The following is an 11,156-nucleotide window of genomic DNA, read 5'->3' on the forward strand; positions in this document are numbered from 1 at the left end:
AAGGCAGATGTGACGGCAGAAGCAGCCATGGCAGAAATGGAAAGGAAGATTAACTTTCTGATGAAAGCCGTTGAGGAGCGAGACCATGAGATCGCTGCCTTGAGAGAACAAATGCAGTCTCGAGAGGCTGCTGAATCCAGCCAAGCACCTGCGGTCAAAGCAACTAATAAGGGGAAGACCGTGCTGCAAGAAAACCAAGGGCGACAGTCAAACTCGGTAGCCTCTCTGTCGGTCTAACAATTGCAAGACATGACATGACCTCCATAAGAGCTCAATATGGAGGGTCGGCTCAAACGAACTTCATGCATTCCAAGCCATACACCCAGAGGATCAACAATTTAAGAATTCCTGCAAGGTACCAACCCCCAAAGTTCCAACAATTCGATGGAAAGGGCAACCCAAAGCAATATATCGCCCACTTCGTAGAGACATGCGAGAATGCAGGAACAGGGGGAGATCTACTAATCAAACAGTTCGTCGGAACTCTCAAAGGAAACGTTTTTGACTGGTACACAAACTTAGAGCCTGAGGTGATTGATAGCTGGGAGCAACTTGAAAGAAAATTCTTGAATCGCTTCTATAGCACTAGGCGCATCGTCGGCATGATGGAGTTGACAAACGCCAAACAATGGAAAGGGAAGCCGGTCGTCGACTATATCAACCGATGGAGAGTTCTAAGTCTAGATTGCAAAGATCGACTCACCGAATTATCTATTGTAGAAATGTGCACACAGGGTATGCACTGGGAACTTCTCTATATCCTGCAGGGAATAAAGCCCCATACCTTTGAAGAATTGGCGACCCGTGCCCACGACATGGAGCTAAGTATCGCCAACAGAGGAATGAAGGACTTCCTGAGCCACGAACCGAAGAAAGACAAGAAGGAAGTGAAGGGCACCAAGAAAATTGTGAAAGGTGCTACAAAGGAATCAATGGTCGTTAATACAACCCCGTTGAAATTCTCCTTGAAAGGGAAATAGAAGAAGATAGAAAAGAAAGACGAATGAGGCGAAAGACATTGCCTAACACTGAAGGAACGACAGGAAAAATTTTACCCATTCCCCGACTCTGATGTTGTAGATATGCTTAAGCAACTACTAGAGAACCACCTTATCCAGCTACCAGAATGTAAACGACCAGAACAGGCCGGTAAAGTGGATGATCCCAACTACTGCAAGTATCACAGGGTCATTAGCCACCCAGTTGAAAAATGTTTCGTACTAAAGGAATTGATCCTCAAATTGGCTCTTGAGAGGAAAATAGAGCTGGATCTAGAGGAGGTGGTCCAAACGAATCATGCTGCAGTGACGGTACCTCCAAGCGTGGTGGCACCAATCATATATTATGAAGAAAGGGAGAGCTCAGTCCAGTTTGAGGCCTTCGAACCTATGGTAGTGCGGTTTCAACAGGAGGTCCAAGCTACAGATCCTCAAAACGGAGGAGAGCGCGCTGACGATGATGATAACGAAGGTTGAATTCTTGTGGAGCGCCGTAAGAAGGGAAGACTAAACTCTACCCAAAAAGAGCTACGCTCTCATAGAAGCTACAAGAGAGAGAGCAAGATAGAAAAAAGGAAAGGTAGAAAGAAGGCTTGGAGGCCCAAAGCTGTTGACGAGAGAGACGAGGATGTTCCTCGTCCCAGATGACAGATGACGTTAGCAGATTTCCTCCCAAAGAACTTCGGTAATTGGGGTTCAAAGAAGACACCAGAGGTTGCTACATGTCATGCTGTCAGTATCAGGAAGGACGACGTTCCAGGCCCATTAAAGTCGATAGGAGAACCAAAGGGTTCGTTGCCATTCAACATAGATGACCTACTTTCACTCTCGCGAGAAGCTAAGACGACCTTCATTGAGGCACTGTTAGAATCCAATGCCTCTGGTGCATCGACCTACGCAGCACGTGCTTATGCCTCGTGTTGCACTCCATAGGCTTCTCAGATGAAGATCTGCTACTAGGATCCAAATTTCATAATAGGCCCTTGTACGTCTCTGGATACATTCGAGAACAGAGAGTGGGTCGAATCCTCATCGATAACGGACCCGCCATCAATATAATGCCTAAGACGACTATGAAACAGTTGGGCATACTCATGGAAGAGCTATCAAACAGCAAATTAGTAATTCAGGGTTTCAATCAAGGCAGCCAAAAGGTGATAGGCATGATATGCTTGGAGCTCCTCATTGGTGATCTGAAGGCCGACGCGTTGTTTCATGTGATAGACTCAAAGACCACCTACAAGCTACTATTGGAACGCCCTTGGATTCATGGGAATCGTGTGATTACATCGACACTACATCAGTGTTTCAAGTTTTACCAAGACGAGATTAAGAAGGTTGAAGCAAATTCTAATCCGTTTTTCGTGGCCAAGTCTCACTTCGCAGATGCAAAGATTTACCTAAAGAGTGAGAATTTCAGTGAGACTATGCCGGCAGAGAACTTGCTAGCAAAGAAAACAGATGGATCCCAATCGAGGTCATCAAAAGACATAGAGAAAAGGGCAGGTAGCAAGGTACAAGCCTCCAACCCTAAAGAGAGTAGAATATCCCTCGGCATTGGAGAAACACCCGTGTTGAGGGACGAAAAAATCTCAAAACCTCCGATTTTGCGCTGTGTCCCTTCGTCGAGACGAAAAAAGGGTGAGTCACCTTTTACGGAATGCTCAAAAGGTTTGTAGGTCGAAGACATAGAAATTCTAAATGAGAGTTTCGTCACACCCTTCACGCCGATAACGAAGCGAAAAGTCCACAAGCCGGAGGCGGAAGTGACAGGGTTAAAGCTGCCCAAGAGGCAAACTAAAGACGGATTCGATCCTAAGGCTTACAAGTCGTTGGTGAAGGCGGGCTATGACTTCACAACTCACACTGAGTTCAAGAGTTTGAAGATTTATGAGCAACCCCGACTATCGCCAACCCAAAAGAAGCTTTTGCAAAAAGGACACGCTATACCCACGTCAAGGGTGGAACTCGGATATGAGCCGTCAGAGCTAGTCCGCATAATCAGAAAGGCGAAGGGGAAAGTGGCCAACAACAATCATATCATTGCAGAAGAAGTTGATGATACAGGAAAAAATGAGGGCAAAGATAAAAGAGCCTCAGCCTTCGACAGTATTAGACATTCTGCCACACGCGCCTTGGTCTTCGAGAGGTTAAGCATGATAGAAGCAGAAAGGAAAAGCCCACATACTATTCCCAGAGTTACTCGACGTTCAGTTTTTCGAAGGTTGACTCTGCCAAATGAAGGAAATGAGGAAATCATTTGTCAATCGCCGGTGGTAGAGCGACCGTCAGCCTTCGAGAGACTAGGCGCAGTTCCGACGGAGAACGAAGGAGAACCCCGCGCTCCTATTTTTGATCGCCTGAAACACGAGAGGGCTGAAGATCCCCTCGACCAATATGTCCCTAGTAAGACAAAGGAGATGGGAAAAGCCTACACTAACGCCCCCAAAATGACCATAAGAAAAAGGGGGTCGATACCCCAGCATCCATCTAGCGACGAATTGACCTTAAAAACGCTGAAGCGTCATCAGACCAGAAGCCATTAAGAGAGGCAAGAAGTGATGGAGAAATTCGTAATACCGTCCCCTCACGCATGAAGAGAAAGACCTTCGTTACTCTAAACACAAGTGAGGGCACGCTCAAAGTAAATAGGCACGACATCGTTTTCACCAATCCTTAGAATGGAAATTTAGAGCAGAAGGAAGGCGAAACTTCGTGCCACCACATCCCAATCACCGAAGAATCCGAAGAGGGTATGATCAAAGAGGAAGTGGAGGACGCTGCGCAAGGTCTAGAGGACGGTGGTCAATCCACGGTGGACAAGCTAAAAGAGGTGAATCTGGACACTGTAGAAGATCCGCGTCCGACTTTCATCAGTGCGTCCCTCTTGGAAGAGGAAGAGGAAGAGGATGAGTACATGAGTCAGCTTACCGAATACAGGGATGTTTTCACCTGGTCATACAAAGAGATGTCGGGACTAGATCCAAAAGTAGTAGTCCACCATCTCGCGATCAAATAGGGGTGTCGACCCGTTAAGCAAGCTCAACGACGCTTTCGGCCAGAACTTATCCCCCAGATTGAGGTTGAGGTCAATAAGTTGATTGAGGCCGGGTTCATTTGCGAAGTTAAATATCCAACATGGATAGCCAACATTGTCCCGGTTAGAAAAAAAGAATGGACAGCTTCGTGTTTGCATAGACTTTCGCAACCTAAATAGCGCATGCCCGAAAGAAAATTTTCCATTACCCATCACAGAGATCATGGTCGATGCGACAACAGGACATGAGGCCTTATCCTTCCTGGACGGATCTTCCAGGTATAACCAGATATGAATGGCCCTTGCAGACGAGGAAATGACGGCATTTCAAACCCTAAAAGGGATATATTGTTACAAGGTAATGCGCTTCGGGTTGAAGAACGCCGACTACTTATCAACGTGCTATGCAGAAGGTGTTTGACAATATGTTGCACAAACATGTGGAGTTCTATGTAGATGACTTTGTGGTCAAGACCAAGCGACGACATGACCATTTGAAAGATCTAAGAACCTTGTTCGATCGCCTGCGAAAGTACCAGTTGAAGATGAACCCCCTCAAATGTGCGTTCGGCGTAACTTCAGGAAAGTTTTTGGGCTTCGTTGTGAGACATCGAGGGATAGAGATAGACCGATCCAAGATCGATGTCATCCAGAAGATGCCAAGGCCAAGGAATCTACATGAGTTGAGAAGTTTGCAGGGACGTCTAGCCTACATCCGGAGGTTTATTTCTAACCTGGCAGGGCGGTGTAAACCCTTTCAAAGACTAATGAGAAAGGGAGAGAAATTCGAATGGGATGAGGCCTGCCAGAATGCTTTCGATAGTATAAAGAGGTACCTGATTAGCCCTTCTATCTTAAGAGCCCCAGTTACGGGCAAGCCGCTGATACTGTACATTGCAGCGCAAGAGAGATCACTGAGGGCACTATTGGCACAAGAAACAGAAAAAGGAAAAGAACGCGCTCTCTATTACTTAAGTAGAACCCTGAATAGAGCCGAAAGCAATTATTCCCCTATAGAGAAGACGTGCTTTGCGCTCTTCTTCGCCATAGATAAGTTAAGACACTACATGCAGGCCTTCACAGTCCACTTAATTGCGAAAGCCGATCCCATCAAGTACGTCTTGTCCAGGCCTATCATTTTGGGACGTTTAGCCAAGTGGGCAATCATGTTTCAACAGTACGACATTGTTTATGTAGGGCAGTTGAAGGGCAGGCATTGGCTAATTTCCTGGCATATCACCCAGTTCCATCGGATTGGGAGTTAAGTGAAGACTTGCCCGATGACAAAGTTCTCTTAACAGAAACCTCAGGGTCGTGGGTCATGTTCTTTGACGGTGCGGCACGAAAAAGTGGTGCAGGGGCAAGTATCGTCCTCATTTCGCCAGAAAAGCACATGCTTCCTTATAGCTTTACACTTGTCGAGTTATGCTTAAACAACGTTGCTGAATACCAAGCCTTGATAATTGATCTCCAAATGGCCTTAGAGATTGGAGTAGCTTGTCTAGAAATCTTCGGTGACTCAAAGTTGATAATCAATCAACTCTTATGCCAGTACGAGTTGAAGCATGACGACTTGAAACCCTACTTCACTTACACTCGCCGGTTGATGGAGAAGTTCGAAAGCGTGACGTTGGAACATGTCCCGAGGATAGAGAACAAGAAAGCGGATGCCTTGGAAAACCTAGCCACTGCCTTAACGGACCTGGATAATGTGCCCCTTAATATATCGCTTTGGCAGAGATGGGTTGTACCTCCGGTTGGGACTACATATGTGAAAACGAATGCGATATCAATCTATCTAACCTACGAAGAAGACTGGCGGCAGCCCATCATAAATTACCTTGAGCATGGAAGGCTCCCGAATGACCTCCATCGTAAAACCGAGGTTCACAGGAGGGCCACGCATTTCATTTACTATAAATGGGTCTTATACCGTCGATCCTTTGAAGGACTTTTCCTTCGATGCCTCAATAAAGAAGAGTCAGCAAAGGCTTTGGAGGAAGCACACTCAGGCATATGCAACGCGCATCAAGCTGGACCAAAGCTACAATTCCAGTTGAAAAGAATGGGTTACTATTGGCCGGGAATGATTCAGGACTCAATGGATTATGCAAAGAAATGTGAAGCCTGTCAATATCACGCGAATTTCATTCATCAACCGCCCGAGCCTCTACATCCGACCATAGCCTTGTGGCCTTTCGAAGCATGGGGGCTTGATCTGGTCGGCCCTATAACACCTAAGTCATTAGCAGGGCACTCATACATCCTCGCAGCCACTGACTACTTCTCAAGATGGGCTGAGGCTGTCGTACTAAGGGAAGCTAAGAAAGAAAACATGGTGGATTTTATCCGCACTCATATCATTCATCGGTACGGTATTCCCCATCGGATCGTGACGGATAACGGAAGACAATTCTCCAACAGTTTGATGGATAGGTTGTATGAAAAATTCAAATTCAAGCAGTACAAGTCATCCATGTATAATGCCGCTGCAAATGGGTTGGCTAAGGCATTTAACAAGACATTGTGTAACCTATTGAAGAAAATTGTTTCCAAGTCGAAGAGAGATTGGCAGGAGAAGATCGGTGAAGCGTTGTGGGCTTATCGCACCACTCACCGTACCCCTACAGGAGTCACCCCGCACTCTCTCGTTTATGGGGTAGAAGTTGTCCTTCCTTTGGAAAAAGAAATTCCATCACTAAGAATGGCGGTGCAAAAAGGGCTCACTACAGAGGACAACGCCAAACTGTGGCTCCAAGAGTTGGAAGCACTGGATGAAAAATAATTAGAAGCTCAACAAGCGTTGGAATGTTACCAGGCGCGAATGTCTAAAGCCTTCGATAAGCATGTAAAGCCTCGATCCTTTCAAGTCGGCGATCTAGTGCTCGCCGTAAGGAGACCAATTATCACGACAAGACATACGGGGAATAATTTTACACCTAAATGGGATGGGCCCTATGTCGTCAAAGAAGTCTACACAAACGGAGCGTACAAGATAGTTGATCAAGATGGGCTAAGAATTGGCCCAATCAACGGCAAGTTTCTCAAGAAGTTTTACGCTTAACAAATGTAAAATATATATATATATATATATATATATATATATATATATATATATATATATATATATATATATATATATTATATATATATACAACTACTTACGACTTGATCCCTGTCATTATAAAGGGTACGTAGGCAACTTAAAGAAATTTAAGTTCAGTCACACAAAAAAAAAACATTCTTCTTGAACTACATTATGACTTGATCCTATCATTATGAAGGGTATGTAGGCAGCTTGAAAGAAACTTCAAGTTCAGTCCAGTTTTTTTTTTTTTTTTTTAAAAAAAAAAAAAAAAAAAAAAAAAAAAAAAAAAAACTTGAACTACGTCATGATTTGATCCCTTTCTTTAAAGGTACGAAGGGAACTTAAAGAAATTTAAGTCTAATCCATCAGAAGAGGTATGAAAACCACACAAATATGATACTACAAGATTGATGTTGATCATCCCCATTAAAGAATGACACTCCAGATTGAAGATGTTAATCCCTATTAGGGGCAACATAACGGATTGAAGAAGTTCATCCCTCGTAAGGACTAGCATAGTAAATAAAAGGCACACGCTTGGAATGCACTTTGCTTCCTCTTCGAAATCAAACTCGGATGCTCTTCCATCTTCAAGTTCAGAGGTTTCATCGATGCTTCATCTTCATGCTCAAGTCTGGAGGCTTTTCAATGGCATCTTCATACTCAAAGTCGCGAAGTCGAGCTCAATGTGAAGATTCATCGATGCTTCATCAAACTCAAGTGCGAAGGATTTATGGATGCTTCAAGCTAAAATGCGGAGGATTCACCGATTCTTCAAGCTCAAGTGCAGAGGATTCGCCGATGCTCCATCAAACTCAAATGCGGAGGATTTGTCGATGCTTTGTCAAACTCAAACGCGAAGGTCTCGTCGATGCTTCTCCATCTTCAAGTTTAGAGGCTCCATCTATGATGCTCCATCTTTAAGTTCAAGATTGGCGTGCATGACCCCACTTCCATCTTCAAGTTCAAGATTGACGTGCATGGCCCCACTTCCATCTTCAAGTTCAAGATCGGTGTGCATGGCTCTGCTTCCATCTTTAAGTTTAAGATTGGTGTGCATGGCTCCACTTCCATCTTCAAGTTCACGGTCGGTGTGCATAGCTCCGCTCCGTCTTCAAGTTCAAGGTCGATGTGCATAGCTCCGCTCCATCTTTAAGCTCAAGATCGGTGTGCATGGCTCCGCTTCATCTTCAAGTTCATGGTCGGTGCGCATGGCTCGACTCCATCTTCAATGAGTCAGTTTACAAAATCATGACGCAGCTTCACTTCATCTCCAAAGTCTGGCGTGGTTCATTTCATCTTCAAAGTCATTGCGTGGCTTTGCTTCATCTCCAAATTGATGGCGCAACTTCGCTTCATCTTCAAAATGTTGGTGCAGTTTCGCTTTATCTCCAAAGTCTGGCGTGGTTCGCCTTCTTTAAAGTTGTAGCGTGGCTTCGCTTCATCTCCAAGTCATGGTGCGATTTCGTTTCCTCTCCAAAATGTTGGTACAACTTCACCCCTTCTCCAAAATTGGTGTAGCTTCGCTTCCTTTAAAAAAATGTGGGTGTGGTTCCATCTCATATGCGAGATCAAGTTTGGTTTGCCATGCTCTACCTCATATGCGAGGACAACTCTGGTCCGTCCGGCTCTGCCTTGTACACAAGATCGACTCTAGCCAACCTGATCGACTCTAGCCAACCTAACTCCGCTCAAAAGCTTGATGGCATATTCTTCTCATCTTCAAAGTTTGATGGCATATCCGTCTCATTCTCAATACTCAATGGCATATTTCCCGTATCTTCAAATTTTGATCAAGGAGTAACATAACAAGGTAGACCTTATTGGGATCCTCCCTAGAGTGAAAGCATGGGAAAGTTGTAAGCCTTGCAGGGCCCCTCCCATGACGTTCAAGATATGCGAACAATGCTACAAGGTAGACCTTATCGGGATCCACCCTAGGGTGAAAGCATGGGAGAGTTGTAAGATCCTCCCTAGGGTGAAAGCATGGGAGAGTTGTAAGCCTTGCAGGGCCCCTCCCATGACGTTTAGGATATGCGAACGGTGCTACAAGGTAGACCTTATCGGGATCCTCCCTAGGGTGAAAGCATGGGAAAGTTGTAAGCCTTGCAGGGCCCCTCCCATGACGATCAGGAAGCATGAACAAGCATACAGTAGAAAGACCATACCATAGAAAGACCATACCAAGGTCATCCTACAAAAGACGTTGCGCTTTAGCTCCTACAAAAGAGTAAGGGGAACAAATTAATAAACTTACGCGAAAAAAAAAAAAAAAAAGGCAAGTAAAGAAAAAAAAGAAGGAAAAAAAAAAGAGAAAAAAATACAAAATTTTCTTTAAAAAAAATGAAAGAAGAAAAAGAAAAAGAGAGAAAGGAAAGAAAGGAAAGATTAGAAGAAGAGGAGAGGATGAAGATAATGGAGAGGTTTGGGGTCCTATTTATAGAGGTTCCCTAAGTTCCACAACAAATTAAGAAATCCAAATCAAATAAAAGATTTGATTTAAAATATTAGATTTTTTTATCAGATTTCCTAATTTGATTCTATCCTAATTTCAAATTAAATTAAACAAATTTTCTATTTAATTTAATCTTATTAGATTTTGTCCTCAAATTTATCTTCAACTAAGATTTGGACATATTCTAAATTTTATTCAAAGTCAAGTTTAAATTGTGGATAAAATCATAAATTAAAATTTGACCATATTCCAAATTTTATTCAAAATCAAAATTGTTCAACATTGAGATTAAATTGCAAATAACATCTCAAATTAAAATTTGGGCATATTCCAAATTTTATCCCAAATCTAAATTGTGAGACTTTTATGCTCGAGTCAAATTATTAAGAATAAAATCTCAAATTAAAATTTAGGCATATTCCAAATTTTATCCCACCTAAATCACCAAATCATACTTTTATCCTAAATTATTAAGTCAAATTAAAATTTGGGCATATTCCAAATTTTATCCCAAATCCAAATCATCAGACTTTTATCCTCAAACCAAATTATTAAGGATAAAATCTCAAATTAAAAATTGGGCATCTTCTAAATTTTATATCAAATTAATCTAAATTTAGGTTCTAAATCAAGTTGTGGGAAAGATCTAAATTCATCCCAAATTAAAATTTGGTCATATTCCAAATTCAAGTATCCTATTGAGCGGATAAGAAAAAAAAATCATATTTTATTCAAATTTGGATATATCCCAAATTTTATCTTAAATCCAAATCAAATTAAATTGGGACATAGCTCAAAATTTTTCGTAAATTTGGCGATATTCCAAATTTTATCCCAAATTCAAGTTAAACTTATGTACTAAATTCATAGTTTGATTGACACTTCAATTGAGGACAAATTCAAGAATAAATATATTTGGATTTTGATTCCGACTTTATATTTTTTGAGATTCATCCACTCATGTATGTGCATAAATCTTGAAAGGGGCATTAATTAGAAATTTTAGACCAATCACAAGTTGCCACGTCATTTACTAAATTAATGATGAAATTCCAAATCATTAAATTTGGGCTCAATTAGGAGTTGACATATGTCCTGAATTGAAGTTAAAGACAAATTTCCATGACGTCACGTGGTTTTATCATGACCGTTGAATCAAATAAGATTAATTGGACCCAATTTGATATTATTATTTAGGTCAAAGTCCAACTAAGTCCAAAAATAGGCTGAATTTGACCCAAATGTCAAATCAGGCCTAAATCCGATTAATTGGGCCCAAAGACCAACCCCGTGGACCAACCAAATCCAAGTCCAACTAATTGGGCCCAAAGGCCAGGCCCATGGATTAACCAAGCCCAAGCCCAAGCCCACCTGTGAACTCTATAAATAGATAAGCTCTCCTCATTTGGAGGGGTCAGCAATTCTATACTCCAAAGAGCTTATAGGGAATTCTCTATAACCAGAAGACTCTTTGACTCCTGAAGCTGACCACGCTTGAAGTACACAAACATTCTGAAAGCTGAAAAAGATACAAGCATTATGAACACGCTTGAAGACTAAAGTCCTTTGGAGATACAA

General features: G+C 42.6%; 1 pseudogene; it reads left to right on the top strand.

The window, feature by feature from the left end:
• The first annotated feature begins 815 nt into the window (after positions 1-815).
• LOC150038624 (uncharacterized) lies at positions 816-6,820 on the top strand (annotated as a pseudogene).
• Positions 6,821-11,156: the final 4,336 nt, after the last annotated feature.

Source organism: Benincasa hispida, chromosome 1, assembly GCF_027475165.1.
Source record: "Benincasa hispida cultivar pf3 chromosome 1, pf3_genome.v1.1, whole genome shotgun sequence".
NCBI classification, from domain to species: domain Eukaryota; kingdom Viridiplantae; phylum Streptophyta; class Magnoliopsida; order Cucurbitales; family Cucurbitaceae; genus Benincasa; species Benincasa hispida.